The following is a 27,124-nucleotide window of genomic DNA, read 5'->3' as shown; positions in this document are numbered from 1 at the left end:
ACGTGCTACGGGTGCGGCTCCCGGAATAAGATCGATTTGAAATTCAACCGGTCGATGAGGCGGAAGACCCGGCAATTCATCGGGAAATACATCGGAATAGTCACTAACAATTGGCACATCATCGATATGCTTATCATCGGACTCGACTTTCTTAACGTGGGCAAGGATCGCAAAACAACCCTTACGGAGTAGTTTTCTAACTTTAAGGCACGAAACGAGGTTGAGTCTGGTGCAACTCTTATCGCCGTGGACAATCAAAGGTTCACCATTCTCGATAGGAATTCGGATTGCGTTAAGATCACAAAGAATGTGAGATTTCGTTTTGACTAACCAATTCATACCGATTATTACATCAAAGCTTCCTAGTTCCATGGGTATCAAATCAATTTCAAATTCCTTACCCAAAATGTTTATCGTACACCCCCGGTAATATGTGTCGGCACTTAATAGTTTCCCGTTAGCCACTTCAATGGTATAAGTGGTATCTAATGGAAGAGGTGGAGTGCTAAAAGAATGAGTCAAAGTCTTGGATACAAAGCATTTATCGGCACCTGAATCGAATAAGCAAGAGACATAAGAATTGTTGAGAAGAAACGTACCCGTGACTAGTTCAGTGTCATCCCGGGCTTCCTCGGTGTTGATGTTGAAAGCTCGGCCGCGCGTGTTGGGGTTATCTTTCTTCTTTGGGCATGCATTTCTATAATGACCCGTTTGACCACATTCGTAACAAGTGCCCGTCTTTGGTGCATTGGGCCACTTTCGAGCAACTGGAGTGGCACTTTTACAATCGTTGGCCTTATGACCAATTCCTTGGCACCGGTGGCAAATTAACTTACTACATTCGCCAAAGTGATGTTTGTTGCATTTGTTGCAAAGAGGTAGGTTCCCGGCATAACCTTTCTTGCCGTCGGAGGTGTAAGGCTTCTTAGCAAAGTTGTTGTTGCTTGATTGGGAGGGTTCCCACTTTCTTTTGTTGCCGCTCGATTTATCCTCGGCCTTAGGTGCCGGAACTACGATTTCGTCAACCGTTTCGATTAGTTGGCGAGCCATGTTCATAGCGGCTTGATGAGTAGTGGGTTTGGATGACATCACCCCTTGTTTGATGCTTTTTGGAAGACCGAGCATGTAGAGCTCAATCCTTTGAGATTCGGGGTTAACAAGATTAGGACACATCAAGGATAGTTCGGCGAAGCGTTGATTATAAGCTTTAAGATCGTTTCCGACCGCTTTCAAAGCTCTTAGTTCTTCCTCAAGCTTTCGGGTTTCTTCGCGCGGAAAATATTCAACAATCATCTTTTCCTTTAGATCGGCCCAAGAGAGGGCATGAGCTTCATCGGTACCCACCGATTGAACATAGGTGTTCCACCATGTTAGAGCAATTCCGGAGAAAGTGTGAGTGGAGTATTTGACCTTGTCTTGGTCCCGACAACCGCTTATGCTAAAGACGGCTTCCGTTTGCTCAAACCATCGGGTGAGCACGACCGGTCCCCCGGTTCCATCAAAAGTGTGAGGTTTGCACCCCATGAAAGCTTTATAGGAGCATCCCTCGTTTGAGTTTCCGGCTCCATTGTTGTTGTTGTTGTTGTTGTTGTTGTTGTTGTTGTTATTATTATTGTTGTTGGATGAGTGACCGGCCATGGCCGCATCTACGGCGGTAGCTATCATCCGTTCGAGAGCTTGTTCGGGAGTTTCATTGCGGCGTACACGACGAGGAGCCATTGTTCCTTTAAGACACAAGAATATCATTGATTAGTATTCTCAATAATACTAACCGTGATATAGAATAAAGATAAAGAGAAGTTTTTCCTCGACTCGCCTTAAATTCTTTATGTCATAATGTCGGAACGTTCATATGAGTCACCGTAATATAATCCCGGAAATTATATTACCCTGAATCATATGTGCATTCGACATCATTTCATATAGTCAAGGTGGCGTGTCAATCAAATTAAACAACGTGAGATTAAGATGAACTAAGAGTAGATATGAGTAGAAGCGTTCGAGTATAAATGCACAAGTAGTCAAGTAATTCCTACTTCAAGTCTATATGCCGGTTGTAGTCTAGACTCATCAATGTACCCTATGACTCGAGGTTGACACCAATGAACTCTAAATCCCTACAACCAACGCTCTGATACCATCTGTAGCGACCCGACCAAATCATCATTGACGGCGCCGTCTACTTAGGTCCCGTTACGTGGTCATAAGTCTTTAAAACAACGTTTGACCCAAAAGATATGTCGCATTCATTTCAAATGTAAAGGTTGTTCAAGTTTACAAGAATAGTTCCACCACAAGTTACGATACAAAGTTTTAAGTACAAATGAAACTTATGCGACACAATTTAAAAGTATCCAAAAGACGCTCCATGTATGCATATATACTCGACATCCAATGCAAGTATCAAAATAATGAGCGGAAGCATGTATCATGTATCGTTCAAGGACCTGAGAAAAACATAGAAATCTGTCAACGAAAACGTTGGTGAAATCATAGGTTTAAGTAAGTAAGTACAAGTGAACCACAAGATTTGCATCAATGAAATAATAGTAATACATTCCAAAAGTTTGTTTCACGAGCACCCAATTATCAATGCTTAACATTTCCTTCCATTGAACCCCATCACTTAGTGCTAGAACATACACTGTTTCTCGAAAATATATTTCATTCGTAAACGGTAGCGAACCGTTTGAATGAGGGTTTGTCAAACCCATATGGATCCATACAACATAAGTTCTCGCTTACACCCGGCAAGTGTAACTAATGATAATCGAATTGAGGATTTTGTTCTAAACTCGTATGTAGAATGTTTGTTTTCCCGTTCTTGTGTTCACTTAGTTCAAAAGAATCGTTTATGTTTTCTCATCCCAAATATAAGTTCAAAAAGAGTAAAAGTGGGACTATGATCTCACCTTGAGTACAAGAGTTAATAAAGTACTTCAACAAGTAGACGCGTGCAAAGACGAAGCTAGTCTTGACCTAAACATATAGGTTGTATCAATAACGGTAAACACGATAGGTCAAAGATGTTCAATTAGTCCTATGGCTCGTTACGACTCGATTAATATAGCATGTGAATCAATTTGTCAAGTTTCATGCACGATACAAGTAGTTAAGTATGTTAGGACGATTGTATAATCGTTTGGTTAAGTTTGACTAAAAGTCAAACTTGGTCAAAGTCAAAGTCAACGGGGTCGGATCGGGTGTCCGACAATTTTCTCATGATGAGAAATCATTTATGAGCAGAATGGCCAAGTTTCATGTTAATCGGAGTTACGGTTAAGCGGGAAACATTTTGTGAAAGGAAAAATAAAAACTAAAATGAGCTGGGCATATGCGCGGCGCGCAAAGGGTTGCGCGGCGCGCACCCAAGTGTAAATCCTGGTCAGAACTTAACCACGAAGGCAAACATCTGGGATTTCAAATTCTGCGCGGCGCGCGGGCATATGCGCGGCGCGCGGGCATATGCGCGGCGCGCAATACCTGGGAAACATGCAGTTTGCAGAAAAAGACCAAGTCACGAACCAAAACTCAAATTAACCTATTTTATGAACCGAAAACATCCAAAATGCATACTATATATCGTTGGGAAGGTAATTTGACAAGGAAAACAACTAAACACATTTCATCAAGCAATTCATCACTAACAACAACCAAAACCGCATCTAATGCTTAACATTAACCGCATACAAGTTCATAAATGCAATTCAATGATTCGGGCAACCAATTTACATGAATGATATGCCGTTTCGAAGGTAATCAAGCATACAATCCAACTAGACACTTACCAATAATAATCCATGGTATTCAATGCATCAAAAGTCCATTTCAAGTTCATCAAACCCTAACCCAAATTCACCAAAATCAATAATCAAGTTCATGAAGTTTTCTAAGGCAACCTACACATCAAATTGAAGCTAGTGATGCTAGTAACACAATTAAAACATCAACTTTTAACATCTAACAACATATGATCATCCAAAATTCAAGAACAACACACCAAAATTCAAGTTCATGCTAGTTACACTAAAACAACGAGATCGAGCATATAAATCATATATTCATGTTAGACTTGAGCCATAGTCACTAATTAACACTTTTATAAGTTAAAAACATCAAGAACACAAAATCTAGTGATTTTAGAAAATTACCCAAATGAGATGAAGTTGGTACCAAAATGAAGAGGATGAAGAGAGGATCACGAATATGTAATTTATTTGGTTGCTAGCTCCCTAATCCGGATTTAGATGATGAATGAATGAGAAAGGAAATTGGGTGTGTTCTTGCTAGAGAGAAAGAGAGAGAGATAGGGAGATGGAAATGAATGGGTGAAAGGGGTTTGACCCTTTGACCTAGTCAAGGGTTTGATCCCTTGTCAAGTTTAGTCCCTCAACTTTCGTTCGGGTGCGGGAATTACCTAAACGAGATAATTTAAAACGCGTATCAACGGGAGATGTTATAAACATATAACGGACTTTATATTAGTATAACGGAAAAATAAATGGAAAAAGGCGGGATGTTACATTATGAATGCTCCTCCAATAGCTAAACAAAAAATTAGAAGAACTCAAGAGGAGGAGGAGGATGATAACATTAATAATGAGTACCGGATGATGCCTGTTGATCCTTATATGATGATGATGATTATAAAGGTGCAGGTGTAAATCAGGCTTGGTTTATTTGTCCGGATTTCAAATAGGCAAATAACGATTATGGTTGGTTTATGTGATTGTTTTGTTCACTTTAAAGTCATTAAGAATATTCAACTTTTTTATGCTAAATTGAATAGAATTGAACTAGTGCTTGTAATAAATGAATCTTATTGTAATGAACTTGTGCTTGGTATGAACTGCACTAATAATTTAGTTGTTTTAATGTCATGCTTGTGTCAAATTGACTGCTCCTGAATAATCTTGTATAACTGCTTTTAATGCACTGAATTGTAAACCAAAACAACTCTTCATTAATAGATACAAAGAAGTACAAAACATTACAATTGACCAATACACAAACTAACTTACATAGACCACTAATCTTAAGACTTGGTTTCTGAGTTTTTTGGGTGACTCATTTATAATGAATGAATTATAGTTCTTGTGACTTGTATTCTTTTCTAACATTGCATGTATTTTTAATTTGTATGCAAACATGTTACTGACGGGTGACTTATGACATCTGATCCGTTTCATTTTGTCAAACGATTCTGTTTCATATGCAAAATGATTCTGTTGATTTAGATAATTTTTTGACCCGAAGGCAAATTTATAGATTGGCGATTCTTACTTTTTTGTGTAGTTAGCGAAGATGTGATTAAAGTTATAAAATGTGATTTTTCTTTTTTAACAAACTAACATATTGAAGGATCAACTCACAAACAGAGATAGCTTTGTACAAACAGCTCTAGTACAATTTTTTTCATCTCCTGATCTTTGCATCTTAGTTATATCTTTTTTGGAGGCTATCATAATTAAATTACAAAGAATCGAATGAACTTCAGTTTTTCAATGTCCAAAGCTTTTTTTTAAATCGTTTTCATTTTTTTTTCTTGTTGGTCTACATATTCTTTTGAACACTCTTTCACCTTTTTAACTTCAAAGTACTCGAAAAACACTAAACTCCTTTTTCAAAGTCTTTCGGATTTGGATGTTTGACGCGTCACCACTTTGTACTCGGTGAACGGCCACAATTGACATATTACAAAATCGACGATCCTCCAGATATTAAACACTTAAAATACTCAATTTTGTATATAAGCAAAAACAATAATTTACAAACTGAAACTGGTTTTATCATCTGAACTCATTACATTCCCTTGAACTCATTACATTCCCTTATTAGTCAAAAGTAGCCTTGTAAGATGCACTTAATAATAGTCCACATGTACATATTATTTACTACATGAATACCATATCTTCAACAGATTGGTTAAAAAAAAGAAAAATTTAAGATGGAGTAATACAAGCAAGCAACTGTGAGCACAATTGTCTAACACTCGATGAAGAATCTGTTTGCAAGATCGGAAGAGTATGGAAGGACAACGTACTTCAAATGGTAGACAATGGAGAACAGAACCTGCATACATGCAGTTCTAATCTCGGGTTCCTTCACGTTCTGTTGATAACACAAGGCATTCGGATTAGTAGGATGCAAGGTTGCAAATATCTCTTTGGTCGGGACTTTTTAGGGAGTACTCGGATATTGACCAAGTTTGACTTTGACTGATAATCCTAGTAATCCCGAGTTTGACCGAGTACTCGCCGAGTTGCAAAAACCAAGTACTCGCCGAGTAATTCCGAGTTAGGCAACATTGGTAGGATGGATAATAGAGTTGCCAATTTTCACACATTGAATAATGAACATGAGCGATTCAGGTTACGTTTTCTCTAATGGGTTATATAGGTTAGTACTAAAATAGCCCAAAATGTCTTCTTCTTTTTGATGCATAAAAATCCAAATAATAATCATTGAAATAATATAGTTTTATAGTCATAATTTGCACCATACAATGAACCAATTCTAAAATATTTTTGAGAAAATGTCAAAACAGGCCTTTTAACTATTGTATAAATATAGACACAACCCCCTAACTTATAATATTAGTAATTTTATTCAATTTCTCGGGTCAAATACTTTGTAGGGTTTTTAATTTTTTTTTTTTATAACAAAAACGTGAAAGCCCGAATTGCAAACAAAAACCAGCCGTTCAGCAGACGACGCTACAAGAAATGCCCACTGCATCGAAGATATGTTTTTTTGGTTCTTCTATACAGTAACATACTCATAACTAATCTATTTTTGTATAATGATGGAAACTAGTTATTGAACCCTCGTTTCGCGCCGGGAGTTCGATTTTTAATGTATTTTATTGCGTTCAGTAAAATTATTTTGTGGCTAACGATAATGTCGTTGAAGTGCAACTCGAGTCGAACTAAAAGGTACAACCCGTGAGAGATTTAAATGTTATTTTAAATTAACAATATATGTGCATCTCCGCGTTTCGCTATGGAATTGTCGAATTTTAAAAATTTAACGCAAAATCAACGTGCATGAAAAGTACAGCAAATATTTTGCGTTTATTAAAAAGCGTCCGTTTTGCGTATAGCTAGTGACATTGTGTTCTTAAAATTATTTCGAGTTTAACGATGGTGTCGGAAAAATTTAATTCGTTGCGAGCGAGAAGATATGACTCGTTGAAAATTTGGGTGGAGTTTATTTAAGATTTTTTATGAAAATAGTTATTTGACACTTTACCTCCCTGTTTGGGGGGGTCGATTTGAATTTTTCAAAAAAGTGGGGGGCCTTTGTTGGTAAAATGAAATTTAGTTAAAATTTAAAAAAAAAGTTAAAAGTCGAAAATGCCCCTGGTACTATTCATAACTTTTGTCTATTAGTTAATATGTATAATATATGGACAGTCTAATTACTCAAAAAAGTTGGTTGTAAGGCTGGTTAACAATGAAATGTCCTGTTCATATTGATTATAAACGTTCCATATTAATTGATTTCGTTGCGAGGTTTTGACCTCTATATGAGACGTTTTTCATAGACTGCATTCATTTTTAAAACAACTATAACCTTTATTTTATCAATAAAGGTTTCAAAAGCATTACGTAGATTATCAAATAATGATAATCTAAAATATACTGTTTACACACGACCATTGCATAATGGTTTACAATAGAAATATATTACATCGACATATGTTTCTTGAATGCAGTTTTTACATAATATCATACAAACATGGACTCCAAATCTTGTCCTTATTTTAGTATGCAACAGCGGAAGCTCTTGATATTCACCTGAGAATAAACATGCTTTAAACGTCAACAAAAATGTTGGTGAGTTATAGGTTTAACCTATATATATCAAATCGTAACAATAGACCACAAGATTTCATATTTCAATATACGTCCCATACATAGAGATAAAAATCATTCATATGGTGAACACCTGGTAACCGACATTAACAAGATGCATATATAAGAATATCCCCATCATTCCGGGACACCCTTCGGATATGATATAAATTTCGAAGTACTAAAGCATCCGGTACTTTGGATGGGGTTTGTTAGGCCCAATAGATCGATCTTTAGGATTCGCGTCAATTAGGGTGTCTGTTCCCTAATTCTTAGATTACCAGACTTAATAAAAAGGGACATATTCGATTTTGATAATTCAACCATAGAATGTAGTTTCACGTACTTGTGTCTATTTTGTAAATCATTTATAAAACCTGCATGTATTCTCATCCCAAAAATATTAGATTTTAAAAGTGGGACTATAACTCACTTTCACAGATTTTTACTTCGTCGGGAAGTAAGACTTGGCCACTGGTCGATTCAAGAACCTATAACAAATATGTACATATATATCAAAGTATATTCAAAATATATTTACAACACTTTTAATACATTTTGATGTTTTAAGTTTATTAAGTCAGCTGTCCTCGTTAGTAACCTACAACTAGTTGTCCAACGTTAGATGTACAGAAAAAAATGATATATATTATCTTGAATCAATCCACGACCCAGTGTATACACGTCTCAGGCTAGATCACAACTCAAAGTATATATATTTTTGGAATCAACCTCAACCCTGTATAGCTAACTCCCACATTACTGCATATAGAGTGTCTATGGTTGTTCCAAATAATATATACACATGGGTCGATATGATATGTCAAAATATTTGCATACGTGTCTATGGTATCCCAAGATTACATAATATATTAGAATACATGTATAATACAATATAAGTTAGCTAGGATATGATTAATATAGATTTGTTACCAATTTTCACGTTGCTACAACAAGAAAAATTATCCAATCTTGTTTTACCCATAACTTCTTCATTTTAAATCCGTTTTGAGTGAATCAAATTGCTATGGTTTCATATTGAACTCTATTTTATGAATCTAAACATAAAATGTATAGGTTTATAGTCGGAAATATAAGTTACAAGTCATTTTTGTAAAGGTAGTCATTTCAGTCGAAAGAACGACGTCTAGATGACCATTTTAGAAAACATACTTTCACTTTGAGTTTAACCATGATTTTTGGATATAGTTTCATGTTCATAAGAAAAATCATTTTCCCAGAAGAACAACTTTTAAATCAAAGTTTATCATAGTTTTTAATTAACTAACCCAAAACAGCCCGCGGTGTTACTACGACGGCGTATGTCCGGTTTTACAGTGTTCTTCGTGTTTCCAGGTTTTAAATCATTAAGTTAGCATATCATATAGATATAGAACATGTGTTTAGTTGATTTTTAAAAGTCAAGTTAGAAGGATTAACTTTTATTTGCGAACAAGTTTAGAATTAACTAAACTATGTTCTAGTGATTACAAGTTTAAACCTTCGAATAAGATAGCTTTATATGTATGAATCGAATGATGTTATGAACATCATTACTACATCAAGTTTTCTGGATAAAGCTACTGGAAATGAGAAAAATGGATCTAGCTTCAAAGGATCCTTGGATGGCTTGAAAGTTCTTGAAGCAGAATCATGACACGAAAACAGTTCAAGTAAGATTTTCACTCGAAATAAGATTGTTATAGTTATAGAAATTGAATCAAAGTTTGAATATGAGTATTACCTTGTATTAGAAAGATATCTTACTGTAAATAAGAAAGATTTCTTGAGGTTGGATGATCACTCTACAAGATTGGAAGTAAGCTAGCAAACTTGGAAGTATTCTTGATTTTATGAAACTAGAACTTGTAGAATTTATGAAGAACACTTAGAACTTGAAGATAGAACTTGAGAGAGATCAATTAGATGAAGAAAATTGAAGAATGAAAGTGTTTGTAGGTGTTTTTGGTCGTTGGTGTATGGATTAGATATAAAGGATATGTAATTTTGTTTTCATGTAAATAAGTCATGAATGATTACTCATATTTTTGTAATTTTATGAGATATTTCATGCTAGTTGCCAAATGATGGTTCTCACATGTGTTAGGTGACTCAAATGGGCTGCTAAGAGCTGATCATTGGAGTGTATATACCAATAGTACATACATCTAAAAGCTGTGTATTGTACGAGTACGAATACGGGTGCATACGAGTAGAATTGTTGATGAAACTGAACGAGGATGTAATTGTAAGCATTTTTGTTAAGTAGAAGTATTTTGATAAGTGTCTTGAAGTCTTTCAAAAGTGTATGAATACATATTAAAACACTACATGTATATACATTTTAACTGAGTCGTTAAGTCATCGTTAGTCGTTACATGTAAGTGTTGTTTTGAAACCTTTAGGTTAACGATCTTGTTAAATGTTGTTAACCCAGTGTTTATAATATCAAATGAGATTTTAAATTATTATATTATCATGATATTATGATGTACAAATATCTCTTAATATGATATATATACATTAAATGTCGTTACAACGATAATCGTTACATATATGTCTCGTTTCAAAATCATTAAGTTAGTAGTCTTGTTTTTACATATGTAGTTCATTATTAATATACTTAATGATATGTTTACTTATCATAATATCATGTTAACTATATATATAACCATATATATGTCATCATATAGTTTTTACAAGTTTTAACATTCGTGAATCACCGGTCAACTTGGGTGGTCAATTGTCTATATGAAACCTATTTCAATTAATCAAGTCTTAACAAGTTTGATTGCTTAATATGTTGAAAACACTTAATCATGTAAATAATAATTTTATTTAATATATATATATATATAAACATGGAAAAGTTCGGGTCACTACAAACAATGGATTAGATTATACCCCATTTTTGTAATTTATGGTACAATAATGATATGATTCAATTCAATGATATTATAGCTGTTGGAAAATTACGGTCTCATTAATTCCCACCACCCAGCCTAACAATAATAGTAAAGAAATAAGAATAATACACAACAAAATATTTAACTAATACAACTCTCAAACAAGGGTAAGAAAAAAAGAAATAATCAAATACTTAAAGTGTATTGATTGGTGCAATTTGGAATGAAGACTTAACCCCTATTTTATAACTAAGCAAGTCCCATCCAACTTTGTCCTCTCACCTATGTGGGATAACATCCATTCACAAATACAAAGCAACAATATCCATTTCTTCTAACCAAAACTATAACCAACAAATCTCCACCTTTTGGATAGAAGAAGATAACCATGCTTCTACTTCGCAAAAGAAACCGACGTAGATGCTTCCTCGACGACAACTTCAAGATCCTCATCTTCATACAGCTGAGATTACCTCTAACCCAAGAAATAAAATTTGCATCTTCATCGAACATTGTCAAGACCCGACAATCATTGTCATAACAGACAATCATAACTCTAAACAGAATTATCATACTCCACCATTAAGAGTATAGCACTTAGAATATCACATTCCAAGCATTTCACCTCGGCACATGTTGTTGAACAACCAGCTGAAACTTTATGGTGCAACTTCCTGTTTGGCTTTCCCTGGAAGTTTCATCAGCTACAACATCAGTTTCCACCACACAACCTGCATCAATGCCAAACCAATGCCCATGTGCAATTGTGGAACCGCTAACGAACATCCCTTTCCATGGTTGGAATTCATCACTTTCCGTAACAACGGAGACAATGTTAGCGTCTTTGGAGCCATTTGCCGGATTAGCTCCACCTGGACAATTAACCCTTACATGCCCAGTCTTCCCGCACCTCCAGCATACCAGATTCTTCCCAGAGTTTCTCTTTCACCTATCCGAACACAACACTATCGTATCTCCTGATGACGAGACCCCGTTACCTTCCAGTCTTTTCTCCTCGGATAGGAGCTTGCTAGTAACGTCTTCAAACTTTAGAGTTTTCTTCCCATACATCAAAATAGGTTTCATGTGTTGATAAGACGATGATAAAGATAATATCAACCTTAAAGCTCTATCTTCATCATCCGTTTTAACTCCAATAGCCTCCAGTTCTGAAACAATACCGTTAAGAATACTTAGATGATCTGAAATCTTTGAACCCCCATCCATACGCAGAGTATGAAATTATTCTTTAAGACACAACCGATTTGAGATGCCCTTGCCCTGGTACAACTGCTCTAGTTTAACCCAAAGCTCCTTTGCCGTTGATAACCCGTGCACATTTGCAAGCACGTTCTTTGTAAGACACAAACGAATCGCACTTGCTGCCCTCAAATCCATATCATCCCATTCTTCTTCATCCAACTTACTGCTAGAATCACTGCCGGGAACAAAGGTGGGTTTACCTTTCAACGCCTTGTGTAACCCGGACTGAATCAACACATCCTTGACTTGAACCTGCCATAAGCCAAAATTGATCATCCCATCAAATTTCTCTACATCAAACCTCATTGGACTGAACTTCGACATCGTATCCGTATCCTATAAACAACACTTTCTCTGATTTTGCTCACGTTTCGAATAGCCAAAAGATGTAGCAGGTAGCCAGGACCCTTTAAATTGGAAATCCACAACTCGCTACTAATAAATCCAACTATTACTACGAATCAGAAAAAATATTGTCTAACCAGATACCCTATACGATCAATAGAACTCGTTTCTGATGTGGACGATCCACTCCCGTGGCAACCACAGAGCATACTCCGACTCCTATAATCGAGACCCCCCATCAATCCTGACGCTCTGATACCAGTTGTTGGGAAATTACGGTCTCACTTGTGATGACCCGGAAATTTCTGATCAAATTTAAACTTAATCTTTGTATGATTAACATTTCCGACACGATAAGCAAAGTCTGTAAAACTGAATCTCAAAATTTTTGAACTATTCAAATACCTTTCGGTTATTCTCAACGATTCGCGAACCATTATATGTAAATAGATACATATATATACTATAACTTGAAAATGTAACAAAGTTTTAATTGCATGATACCGTACATTAAACTTATTGGTTTATATATCTATTTGAATATATATGATTTCAAGTTATTTAGTAAACGATAATAACATTCGATTATTGATTCGATTGATATTTAGATAAGTTAACTAAAACGTTTAAGATGAACCAGTAAAACACTAATTTGCTACAGTGTTTTCAAATTGCCACATTACTCAAAATGCTACAGTGTTTTCAAAAATCACTATTTGCTACAGTGAAATTGACTTTGCTACATTGAATTGCTACAGTAAAAATTGACTTTGCTACAGTAACTTTGCTACAGTAAAACACTATTTTAAAATGTATTTTAACAAATAGCGAGACAATGATTTATAGAAGTAAATGACCAAAACACTCAAATGTATAAGTTATAATTTGAGTGATATAATTTAGGGATAATTTAAGTTATATTGTGACAAAGGTACGAGTCACAAAACGAAAAGTACTAGTTTTCTAAGCGTACAAAAATGCGTTCGAGAAACCGGAACCGGGACATAAGTCGAGTGATGACGTACGACTTATCGGAACGAAAATTACAAATCAACTATGCACGTGAATTTAATATAATATATAATTAATTATATAAATTATATATATTATATTAATATTTAATTATGTCGACGAACTACAAAACAAATCAAATGTGAGCTGTCATTTAAGCTCATGCGATCGCATGAGCATACCAAAGAAACTCCATGCGATCGCATGGAGGCTGGATCCAGAAAACATCTATAAATTCAGTCGAATTCGTTCCATTTTTTTTCACATATATTACTCCGTATAATATATTATTATTATTATTATTATTATTATTATTATTATTATTATTATTATTATTATTATTATTATTATTATTATTATTATTATTATTATTATTATTATTATTAATAAGATTATTATTAATCTTATTATTTTTATTATTAGTGTTATTATTTTTGCGATACAAAAATAATAATGTACATAAAATATTACGACGGAGTGCTGTCCAAGTAATTTTCAAAACGAGTTCCAAGCGAGCTAGAGCTAAGGAAAATATGGGTTATTACCAAGGAGGTTATGGGTAATGTTCGGGGGTATTTTTGTGAAGAAAGTCTCGTGTTTATCATCTCCGATGCGTCTACGTGCTTTTCTACAATATTGTATATCAATATTAAACAGTGAGTTTCATATGATCCCTTTTACTCAATATATTTTTTGGCTGAGAATACATGCGACTGTTTATAAATACTGAAAATACTAGATTTATATGCGTGAGTTTCATTGATCCCTTTTTAATTGCTTTTGCAATATATATTTTTGGGCTGAGAATACATGCAATTTATTTTAAACACAATGGATACAAGTACAAACTAAATTCTACACTGAGTTTGAACCGAAAATCCCTTAGCTTTGGTAACTAGTAACTGCCGGTTATAAGAACTGGTGGACGCGAATAGTTGTATATGGATCCATAGGGCTTGATATCCCCGTCCGAGCTAGAGCACTAGCCTTTTAACGGACGTATGCTATTTGAGAAGCGTACACGTTGGTTTGCGTGTATTATTAAGATGATTATACAAAGGGTATAAATTATATATACGTTAAGTTTAGTTACCAGGGTGCTCAATTTCGTAGAATATTTTGATAAACGTTTCTGGATGAAACAACTGAAATCTTGTAATCCACTTTTATATACAGATTATGCGAAACACTAAAACTATGAACTCACCAACCTTTGTGTTGACACTTGTTAGCATGTTTATTCTCAGGTTCCCTAGAAGTCTTCCGCTGTTTGCTTACATGTTATACAAGCTATGTGCATGGAGTCTTGCATGCTTTATTCAAGAAAATGTTGCATTCACAAAACCATCATCATGTATCTATTTTGACTGCATTTATTATTGTAAACTATTATATAAGGTGATTGTTTATATGTAGAAATCATCAGATGTCAAAAACCTTTGATTTAATATTCATTTATGGTGTGCCTTTTCAAAAGAATGCAATGTTTATAAAACGTATCATATAGAGGTCAAATACCTCGCAATGAAATCAATGAATGACGTATTCGGCCAAATGGATTTGGAGCGATCGTCACAGTTGGTATCAGAGCATTGGTCCTAGCGAACCAGGTCTTACATGAATGTGTCTAACTGATAGTTGTTAAGATGCATTAGTAAGTCTGGACTTCGACCGTGTCTGCATGTTAAAAGTTTGCTTATCATTTTTTGTCGAAAATTACATGCTTATCATTCTTAAGTCTAGACACGTTTTGCTGCATTGATTGCATAAATAGTGTATAGACAAAAATTCATATCTTAGCGTATCTGTTACTGTAAACTTTTCCTGACATCTTCCGAAAATTTCTCCGTGATTTATGGAATTTGGTATTATATATACATATGTAAATTATGTATTGAAGAATACCAAACTAAATTCTATAATCTATTTCATATCAAAAATCATCTATCTAATTATACAAGATGGATCCCGTATCTAGTTCAAATTCCTTAAATTCCGACAGCTATTCCGATATGGATATTCTCCTGAACTCTGAAGAAAGTGTAACTGGAATGGATCAACCAACTAGCCATCATCTATTCTGGATGAATTGGGGATGGGTTCGTAGCCTACTTAATTATTGGAGACAAGAAGAAGGCGATCCCTTCCATCCACCACATTGCCCTCTTGGCGAAGAACCTGAAGCACTTACCGGCGAACCTGTTCGTAATACCATTTTCTCTCTCATTTCCAGAGTATCTAGTCATGATTATATACTATCTCACATTCTAAATCTTATTCGTCCTCTCGTCCGAATCGACAATCATCCCGGTGTAGTAGAAGAAGTCAACGAGCTTCGCGCTCGGGTAGTGGCTTTGGAGAATATGGTGCAAAGGTTACAAGCACCAGCAGCATCACCGGCATCAACAGTACCACCGACAACAACACCAACAGTACCATTACCACCACCAACAACATCCGCATCGCAAACCTCAACTTCACAATCTGTTCCACGAGCATCAACGTCATACGCACCGTAGTTACTAAGAAATACCAGCAACAATAACCGATGAAGTATTAACTCATTTCCCCTGAAGAAATTTTATGTATATTTAATATATATGAATTTTGAAATCAAAATAAATCTTTTCGTACCAAGTTATTACGTGTGAATCTTAACTGGTAGGTACTACTCGGTTAATTCATATTACTAATATGCTATGATGTACATACTTCGTTAATGACTTAATCATCGTTAACTACAATCTCTGTTTCCAACTCAATGAATTCCATTTCATAATAAACTAAGTATATTATTCAATTATATGGTTGATTTTATACTTTCATCTTCGATGTATTCGAAACTTTCTAGAAAACATCATTCGTACCTTGCAAAGTTAGCAAGAGTTCCATGAGCACCAACATGATTCACTGAGAAAATATCAATAAAACTGAGTATTGATTACATTAGTGAAATACTCCGTAAAGATTATTAAATCTTTAATGTTTTATTCATTTCTAATTCAAGTCAAAAATCAAATGAGCTTAATATGATATTAACTCATCAAATCTGTATTACATCTGAAGAAAATATACATACATATATTTTCATAAAGACGGTAATAAAAATTCTTTTGTACAATATATTACTTGTGAAATCTTTAACGGGTAGGTAATTCCTGGGTAATATTTAAGTTCACAATTAATATGTTACACTGTACATTCTTCAACTTTGATTCAAAAATTATTAACTATGCTCACAGCGATATACAATCGTTTCCATACAAATTCAATTACATATTCTGATATTGACGGATCAGAATCCAAGTCAAGATTTAACGGGTGACATCATTCTTAGATCTCTACATCTTTCAAAGCTATACTTTGACTTCAAAAATGTGAAAGATCCTTTAGCATTGTTATTACTGAAAATAACCTTGCAATTCCTTTCCAAAAGTATCCAGTATTATCAACCGTTCAACCAGTCAACGACGACCTTTCAGACTTGTAACTTTGGCATATACGTTTTTGTTACTGGGGAACCTTTCATGTTCCACCACATTAGCAGTAAATTTATCAACAACTTCATTGATCTTTGACCTTCCGAAAAATCCTTATACTCATTGAAACCGTATCATGTACTCATCCACATCTTGTAACGGCAATTGCCATACCAACTATCAGGAATTAGCAATCAGTATTTTGAAATCTTGTAGCACGTCTACGCCAACAGTTATATGTGTACATATAACGTCTACCTCTTGGACTTACATACTTCGAACGTGAAGTTTCCGAAAAACACCCCAAACTACTAAACTAGTTCTCCGAATTTTGGAAAAATGTTGATGAAGCAGCAAAAACTGTAAACGACCTTAACAGTCAAAAGTTTGATGATAAAGAATAGTATGGTGGTAAAGCTGAGAAAAAGAGAAAGTTTGGAACTAGAAAACGGATTGAGCAAAGTATGAAAGAGGCTGTGGATAAATCACAAGGACAAAACCTGTCTTCAAAGAATCCAAATGATTCAGTATCTGTTGAAGCCATTAACGAATACCTTGCTTCCGAATCTAAACCCTTGCGGACAATATTCTTCATCATCCTCTGATATTAGAAATTCTAAGATATCATCGTATCTTTCATTATAAATATCCTCCATATTTCTGGAGATAATTTCATAATCATTCTTATCAAAAATCAATTTTCTCTTTACGATATCTGTGTTACACCATAAAAGAAACTATTTTAGTTTCTAAATTCTGAAACTTTCAAGTTTAAAATATAAATGTTTTGAAGTAATGTTGGGAATTGAAGCATGAGTTAATATAATATAATGACACTTGATCAACGTGATTATATTACAGTAAGTCATGCTGAGTTTCTAATGGAACGTGATAAAGGTTCACAGATCATACCCTCATCATTAACCATGTTACATAACTCTTTTATTCTATTTAACCTCTAAACATATTGAGAAAATATTTTTCTTGATGATTCGGTCTTTTTCGAGGTATTCTGGTAATTTGACAAGTCAGATTGTGCCATTACCGTTTCTTTCTTAGAACATTAATTATGTTCATTTCAAAATCCATATCTACGAATTTTGAACCATTATTCGCTTGACTTAAAATCGGGAAGAGAAAACGAAAGCATGAAGCTCCGAAATATAATGGAAAATATAAAGCCCGAAAACAACCCCGAAATTACAAATCGTGTATATCAATGCGTATAGCAATATAAAGACACGGGAGAATGAAAAACAATATAACCCCAAGGTAATAGTAGAAGAAAATAACCTCCTCTGGTGGCAGATCAAAAAGAAGAATGAATGATATGATAGCCAAGAAAATATCAAGAATCAGAACTGGATGAAGCATTTTCACAAATCTTTTGTAAGTATGAAATAAGAAAGTAGGGATGGTAAAAATAATGAGACGGAAGAGGTCAATTTATAGCGAAATATCTGACATAGAAATCGAGGTAGATTACGCATTTAATCAAAGAAAATCCTAATTTCCGCAAATTCTGAAGAATCAAATCTTATTTAGATTATGAAGATTTTCTATTCCTTAAATTCCGGAAATCAATTGTTACTACGTCAAGAGATAAGACGCATCTCTATTCTCCATTTCACTCTATTACGATAACTTCTCTCATACGCTTTGAGTAATCGGATTGTTTTATCCATATTATTCAACGGTAATAAAATTCTATTTATCAACTCATATTCGTCATGAAAACATTTTTATTGTTAGCCATGACGACCTCACTCAAATTTCGGGACGAAATTTCTTTAACGGGTAGGTACTGTGATGACCCGGAAATTTCTGATCAAATTTAAACTTAATCTTTGTATGATTAACATTTCCGACACGATAAGCAAAGTCTGTAAAACTGAATCTCAAAATTTTTGAACTATTCAAATACCTTTCGGTTATTCTCAACGATTCGCGAACCATTATATGTAAATAGATACATATATATACTATAACTTGAAAATGTAACAAAGTTTTAATTGCATGATACCGTACATTAAACTTATTGGTTTATATATCTATTTGAATATATATGATTTCAAGTTATTTAGTAAACGATAATAACATTCGATTATTGATTCGATTGATATTTAGATAAGTTAACTAAAACGTTTAAGATGAACCAGTAAAACACTAATTTGCTACAGTGTTTTCAAATTGCCACATTACTCAAAATGCTACAGTGTTTTCGAAAATCACTATTTGCTACAGTGAAATTGACTTTGCTACATTGAATTGCTACAGTAAAAATTGACTTTGCTACAGTAACTTTGCTACAGTAAAACACTATTTTAAAATGTATTTTAACAAATAGCGAGACAATGATTTATAGAAGTAAATGACCAAAACACTCAAATGTATAAGTTATAATTTGAGTGATATAATTTAGGGATAATTTAAGTTATATTGTGACAAAGGTATGAGTCACAAAACGAAAAGTACTAGTTTTCTAAGCGTACAAAAATGCGTTCGAGAAATCGGAACCGGGACATAAGTCGAGTGATGACGTACGACTTATCGGAACGAAAATTACAAATCAACTATGCACGTGAATTTAATATAATATATAATTAATTATATAAATTATATATATTATATTAATATTTAATTATGTCGACGAACTACAAAACAAATCAAATGTGAGCTGTCATTTAAGCTCATGCGATCGCATGAGCATACCAAAGAAACTCCATGCGATCGCATGGAGGCTGGATCCAGAAAACATCTATAAATTCAGTCGAATTCGTTCCATTTTTTTTCACATATATTACTCCGTATAATATTTATTATTATTATTATTATTATTATTATTATTATTATTATTATTATTATTATTATTAAGATTATTATTAATCTTATTATTTTTATTATTAGTGTTATTATTTTTGCGATACAAAAATAATAATGTACATAAAATATTACGACGGAGTGCTGTCCAAGTAATTTTCAAAACGAGTTCCAAGCGAGCTAGAGCTAAGGAAAATATGGGTTATTACCAAGGAGGTTATGGGTAATGTTCGGGGGTATTTTTGTGAAGAAAATCTCGTGTTTATCATCTCCGATGCGTCTACGTGCTTTTCTACAATATTGTATATCAATATTAAACAGTGAGTTTCATATGATCCCTTTTACTCAATATATTTTTTGGCTGAGAATACATGCGACTGTTTATAAATACTGAAAATACTAGATTTATATGCGTGAGTTTCATTGATCCCTTTTTAATTGCTTTTGCAATATATATTTTTGGGCTGAGAATACATGCAATTTATTTTAAACACAATGGATACAAGTACAAACTAAATTCTACACTGAGTTTGAACCGAAAATCCCTTAGCTTTGGTAACTAGTAACTGCCGGTTATAAGAACTGGTGGACGCGAATAGTTGTATATGGATCCATAGGGCTTGATATCCCCGTCCGAGCTAGAGCACTAGCCTTTTAACGGACGTATGCTATTTGAGAAGCGTACACGTTGGTTTGCGTGTATTATTAAGATGATTATACAAAGGGTATAAATTATATATACGTTAAGTTTAGTTACCAGGGTGCTCAATTTCGTAGAATATTTTGATAAACGTTTCTGGATGAAACAACTGAAATCTTGTAATCCACTTTTATATACAGATTATGCGAAACACTAAAACTATGAACTCACCAACCTTTGTGTTGACACTTGTTAGCATGTTTATTCTCAGGTTCCCTAGAAGTCTTTCGCTGTTTGCTTACATGTTATACAAGCTATGTGCATGGAGTCTTGCATGCTTTATTCAAGAAAACGTTGCATTCACAAACCATCATCATGTATCTATTTTGACTGCATTTATTATTGTAAACTATTATATAAGGTGATTGTTTATATGTAGAAATCATCAGATGTCAAAAACCTTTGATTTAATATTCATTTATGGTGTGCCTTTTCAAAAGAATGCAATGTTTATAAAACGTATCATATAGAGGTCAAATACCTCGCAATGAAATCAATGAATGACGTATTCAGCCAAATGGATTTGGAGCGATCGTCACATCACTAATTCCCACCACCCAGCCCAACAATAATAGTAAAGAAATAAGAACAATACACAACACAAGATTTAACGTGGAAACTCCAAAACAGGAGAAAAACCACCGGCCCCCAAAGAGAGAAATACACTATATCACAAATTGTTACAATGATATAGACGACTCTCTTAAGCCAACTATACTCTCCAAAATATTTAACTAATACAACTCTCAAACAAGGATAAGAAAGAAAGAAATAATCAAATACTTAAAGTGTATTGATTGGTGCAATTTGGAATGAAGACTTAACCCCTCTTTTATAACCAAGCAAGTCCCCTCCAACTTTTTCCTCCCACCTATGTGGGTTAACATTCATTCACAAATACAAAGCAACCATATCCATTTCTTCTAACCAAAACTATAACCAACAATAGCAGCATGGGAAGTGGGAATTCTTGTATAAAGTTTTAACATAACAACCATAGAAAATCAGTTAAAATCATACCCATGGTTATTACATAATGAAAAATGACTATTTATATATATATATATATATATATATATATATATATATATATATATATATATATATATATATATATATATATATATATATATAGACAAAACACTGTTTCACTATTCATCAATAGTAAATAGGGGTATTTTCGTCATTTCCCCTTTTTTTTGTCCCCAACGATAAAAGAAGCAACTTTCGTAAAAGAACCAACCATTCAATGTTACCAAAACATGTCGAAAAAAATTCTTTTTTACAAAAAATAACTAACTTTTTTTTCTTTTTTTTTTCCTTCTCTCTTTTCTTTCTCAACGATAAAAGAGGCAACTTTCATAAAATGAACAACCCTTCAATACTACCAAAAGATGTCGAAAAACATTCTTTTTTACAAAATAGATCAACTAACTTAAAAAAAAAAAAAAAAGCTAAAAGAAGAAACTTTTACAAAAGGAACAACCCTTCAATGTTAAATGTCGAAAAAAATTCTTTTTTACAAAATAAATCAAGACTTTTTTTTTTTTAACTCGCATTCAAAACGAAGCCCCCGGCGCGAAGCGAGGGCTCCACAACTAGTTACTATCTAAAAGACAAATCCCTGTAGCACTATTCATCAATAGTAACCAGGAATATTTTCGTCATTTTCCCTTTTTTTCTCACGATAAAAGAAGCAACTTTCGTAAAAGAACCAACCCTTCAATGTTACCAAAAGATGTCGAAAAAAAATTCTTTTTTACAAAAAAATCAACTACTTTTTTTTTTTCCTCGACGATAAAAGAGGCAACTTTCATAAAAGCAACAACCCTTCAATGCTACCAAAAAATGTCGAAAAACATTCTTTTTTATAAATAAGATCAACTAACTTTAAAAAAAAAAGGAACGCTAAAAGAAGCAACTTTCACAGAAGGAACAACCCTTCAATGTTAGATGTCGAAAAAAAATTCTTTTTTACAAAATAGATCAAGACTTTTTTTTAACTCGCATTCAAAACGGAGCCCCGACGCGAAGCGAGGGCTCCACAACTAGTTTGGTTACTAAATGTATAAATTGTATTATTTTTTTATTTTTTTTTATTTTTTTTTTATTTTTTTTATTTTTTATTTTTTTTTTGCAAATTTTATACCCATGATGTTTTCTTGACTATTAGATATATGCAATAAATAAGCTTTATAGATTTAAAATAAATTTGAGATGATAAATAGGTCTCTTCATGAAGATTGTAGTGACGTTTTTGATGTACTGAGATTTGCAGGGTTCTAGTTTGTTGCATTCAGCTTCTGGAAACAGTCAAACTGAGGTATATAGCTTACAATCACTATGTTTTGTATATCACAGATAAACTCATATTTATGCTTATGGAATACACTAGCTTAAATTTTCATGTTTGCCATTGCATATGTTAAGCATTTAATTGATAATTGACAAGTATATTGTGATCTTTATTGATTGTCTTATCTAAACTAATTCATACTCGTATTTGTTTTTAGGCGTTTGGAGGTGGGAATATGCCAGATATTCACAGAGAGATGCAAGACTGTTTACTCGCCCTTTTGTATTTCTTGATTTCTAATATTATTTGGTTACTTGATTAATTTTGTTGTGTTTACTTATTGTAGGTTTTATAATGCCATTTGTTGTGGAAGTGTTGTTTAAAGTTATTTGTTACTCCACAAATTAGTGTTAAACAGAATGATGCCAACTAACATAAGGCAAAAGAAGTCTTTTTTGGTGTTGGTGATGTTAGTTTGATCACAACTCTGTTTTGCCTAGACAAGTTGCTTGATGATTCTCTATTGTATAATGTTTGTTGCTATGTGATTACGTTGTTGTTTTTGTTATACATTGTGGGGTGCATCCTCTGATTCTACTTTGGTTGTGGGGTTAAATTTTGATTATTTTTGTTATGATAAATATACTATTAATAGTTATTGTTACTAGATATTCATATTTGGATCCCACAAGTTTTGGTAGACAATGGGGACATAATACAAGGTTGTTGACTTGATATTGACATTAGTTTTACTTACATGATCATAGGTGTTTGTCGTAATATGCTTATTAGCGGCTATTGTAATAATGCTTGATTCTTTTTTTAATTGTGAGGTTTGGTTTTGATCAATTTTTATAATCATATTATATAACTGTTAACACATGTTTATATTTGGATATTATGAAGTATACAACAAGCCACTGCGATTAACTGTAGCTTACGTCTATCGGGATGCTTCCATCGATCACGGCCCAGTCGTCCTTCAACTTCTTTAACGCTTGTTCAGCAACGCATCTTGTTGCTACTTGTATGCAGTTAAACCTGGTTTGGTCTCTGTTCGATTCTGCGTCCTGAAATACAAATCACGTCGATATATTGATGTTTAAATATAAAACTCACATTGATAATATAACTTTAGGTCCCTTTTGGTTCACGGAATTTCAAGGAATTTGATGGAATTTGAATTAAATTCTTTTGACCACTTTTGGTTGACATATTTTGAAAGGATTTTAATTTTTTAGAATCTTGAAATTTCTTTATCTATAGAATGTTCATATTACCTATATTTCAACCCACGTTTTCAGCGCACATTTTTGCAGCTGGTTTTCGAAACGTGTTTTCGGAGCGCGTTTTCGCCCCCTGTTTTCGCTGCACATTTACAACGCACTCTTTCAATTCGCGTTTTCGATGCGTGTTTTTGACCCAGGTTTTCTATTAGCGTTTTCGACTCCATGTCAATAAAAAAAATATACATTTTTCACATTCCATTAAATTTATCAAATCCATCCAACAACATTTTGTGAACATATAATTTCATTGTTCCATTTTTCTCTTATTAACTGATCAATGTTTTATTTAACTCTCATAGTTGGCACTCATATGCTCATAACTTTCATTCGTACATTTTATTTACAATTTCACATGGGTTAATCTTACTCACACTCTCCTTACCACATACTTTGATATAAAAACTTGATGTGGATTGAAGAATGATAAATTGAATATGTGATATAAATGATTCATGTTCTATAACGTTACAACCACTTCAACACAATAAATATATTCGTCACTAAATTTCATCCATAATAATAATAATAATAATAATAATAATAATAATAATAATAATAATAATAATAATAATAATAATAATAATAATAATAATAATAATTATTATTATTATTATTATTATTATTATTATTATTATAATAATAATAATAATAATAATAATAAACTTAAAAGTTTTAAAACTTACAAAAAATTAGTGGAAAGCCTAGAGACAATTTGGGCCCCCACACCTCTAGCAATAGCAAAACCTATCCTAGTAAAAATATGAGCAGCAGCACCGGCACCAATATCTTGCGCCATCGAACTCTTCTGAACCCGCTTAAGCAAAGAAATAGCCTCCTTCTCTAATTCCCCAAGGGAAGAAAATGAGAAAGGAATGAAACCATAACCAATCGCCTGACAGCAAGATTCGTACTTGACCGCTTCCGACGAGCCGCCTCAACCACAGCACGTCCAGGGACAAAGTCAGAAAGCCCAGACTGTGTCAAAGGAGAAGACCCTGTCAAGTCAACACAGACATCGCGACCACAATCCCAGGAATAAAGTAACACATCTGCAGGTCTGAGGGCCCTGTCGTTCCCTCCAGACAACCCAATGTCAACCTCCTTTCTCGCAGAAATCCCAGATCGATAACAAACATCAACAAGGGAATCCCGAACAATATTATGTCGATGCTTAATACCCACCATACCAGCACAAGACACCGCGTGATCCCCGAAAATATCCCCAGTAAAAACCCTTGAACAGGCAGAGCATGCCGTCGAGATAGAGAACAATGGAACACCTAACCGGTAGCACAACACACATCGGTAAGTCTTTGCGTTCATCGTCTGACCCAACCCCAAAATAGGGACTGCCCTTAGCCAAGCAGAGGTGTGAACACCCTGCTGTGATTTCCATAAGGCAGATTGTCGGGGAGATAACGAAAAAGTGGATTCTGCAGAAGCGGTAACCTTTGTGAAATAAACATCTGCCAATTTCTTCATGAGTATTGGGGCAGCGACCTCACTCGGATTACCTAAAATATCAAACCCAACAGTATTATTAAACAGACCCAATGCATCTTCAAAAGCATGACCAAAACCAACAATACCCGCATGACGTAGGAGCTTGGTCTGCAACCCAGCAGACTGTAACCGAGAAGCCAGAAAAGCATAATGACGAACATCTCCTGCAGAATAAACACCAAGCCCTCCAAATGCAAATGGCAAGGTGGCAAGCCGCCACTGCCAATCACCAAACCCAGGCCCTGAAGCAGTAACAATACGCTCCAAGGAAGATCGAAGGGCTCCATCGAAAGCGCGTTGAGCCGCCTCTAATATACTAGGAGGACAAGTACGCAAGGTAAAGTAGAGTTTAGAAACTCTCGTACATGCCCTAAGCAACAACAACTCACACTGAGGATCATCAAGCTTAGCAACCTTATCCATAAGCGCAATGGACTTGGTCACCCTTAGCATCACCAGTTCACTACTAAAACCAGGATCGGAACTTGCGGGGGCCCCCAGCAACTTAACACCATTTAAAGGCCGAGCAATATTATTATTATTATTATTATTATTATTATTATTATTATTGTTATACTATACTATAACAAATTATATAAATATATAAATGAAATATTATACTACGTATACGAATATAGAAAGGACAAAATTGATTGTATCACAAAAACTTGATGTTACAGAATGGGTCCATATACATCGTAGGCCCATTGCTATACACTAGGGACTAGTTGGACGTATTAAATTATTATGAATTTTAATTTTAATATGAAAGTGATGTTTTCTGACCCAAAGAAAAAGATTTTTCATACCGATATTTATTCATATAGAAAGGGATATCGTTATAGAAACATTATACTACACGTAGTAATTAACGTTATTAATATATCTCATTATGTTTAAGTGCATTAAGAAGTTGTAAGGAGCGCACTAAGAAGCTGTATATTGTTGGTGTTCACAAGTCTTTATCTTTTAGATAAAGGAGGAATATATCTCAAATTTTCGTTTTTTATTATCGACATCTATTCACAAATATATCATTTACATTTACATATATTTACATAGTACATTATAGCCTTATAGGTTAATCACTTAGATTATATACATAACTAGTCTAAGACCCCGTACATTACACAATAGTTAAAAAACTAATGGTAAAACTTAGATTAAAAATGGTGACATTAGAATAGTCATATCTCCAACATTCATAATATAAATGTTATCATATTCATTTGTTGTTATCAAAGAAATCAATAACATATAGCCTTAATGTAATTAAAAATCAATGTATGATGTAAAATTTGAAACTTAAAAATAAATAAAACTAAAATGATCAAGTGACTTAGTCTTCAAATAAATTATATGTTTTTGAGCCTGCATAGTTAAAAGATAAATGAAAATTTATCAAAATGCCTCCATTTTCGAAATCGCTTAGCAATATGCTTTCAAATTACGGATATTGCAAAAATTCCCCCTGACCACGCATCACGCATGATGTGTGTAACTTGGTGAGTGATGCGTGATCACCAAACATCGTTGCTGGTTATACTAGTATACCACTCAACACACATCACACACACTACGCGTGTTAGTCCGTGTGTGGTGTGTGTTGCACAGGTTAAACTGGTTTCATTAGTAGCCTCTTCATCACAAGAATTC

General features: G+C 33.9%; 1 pseudogene; it reads left to right on the top strand.

The window, feature by feature from the left end:
- The window catches only part of LOC139874421 (uncharacterized), a 29,623-nt pseudogene extending 6,564 nt beyond the window's left edge, over positions 1–23,059 (top strand).
- The last annotated feature ends 4,065 nt before the right edge of the window (positions 23,060–27,124 follow it).

This window comes from Rutidosis leptorrhynchoides, chromosome 11 (genome assembly GCF_046630445.1).
Source record: "Rutidosis leptorrhynchoides isolate AG116_Rl617_1_P2 chromosome 11, CSIRO_AGI_Rlap_v1, whole genome shotgun sequence".
Taxonomy (NCBI): Eukaryota; Viridiplantae; Streptophyta; class Magnoliopsida; order Asterales; family Asteraceae; genus Rutidosis; species Rutidosis leptorrhynchoides.
The sequence above is the reverse complement of the archived record's forward strand: the minus strand, read 5'-3'. Positions and strand labels throughout refer to the sequence as shown.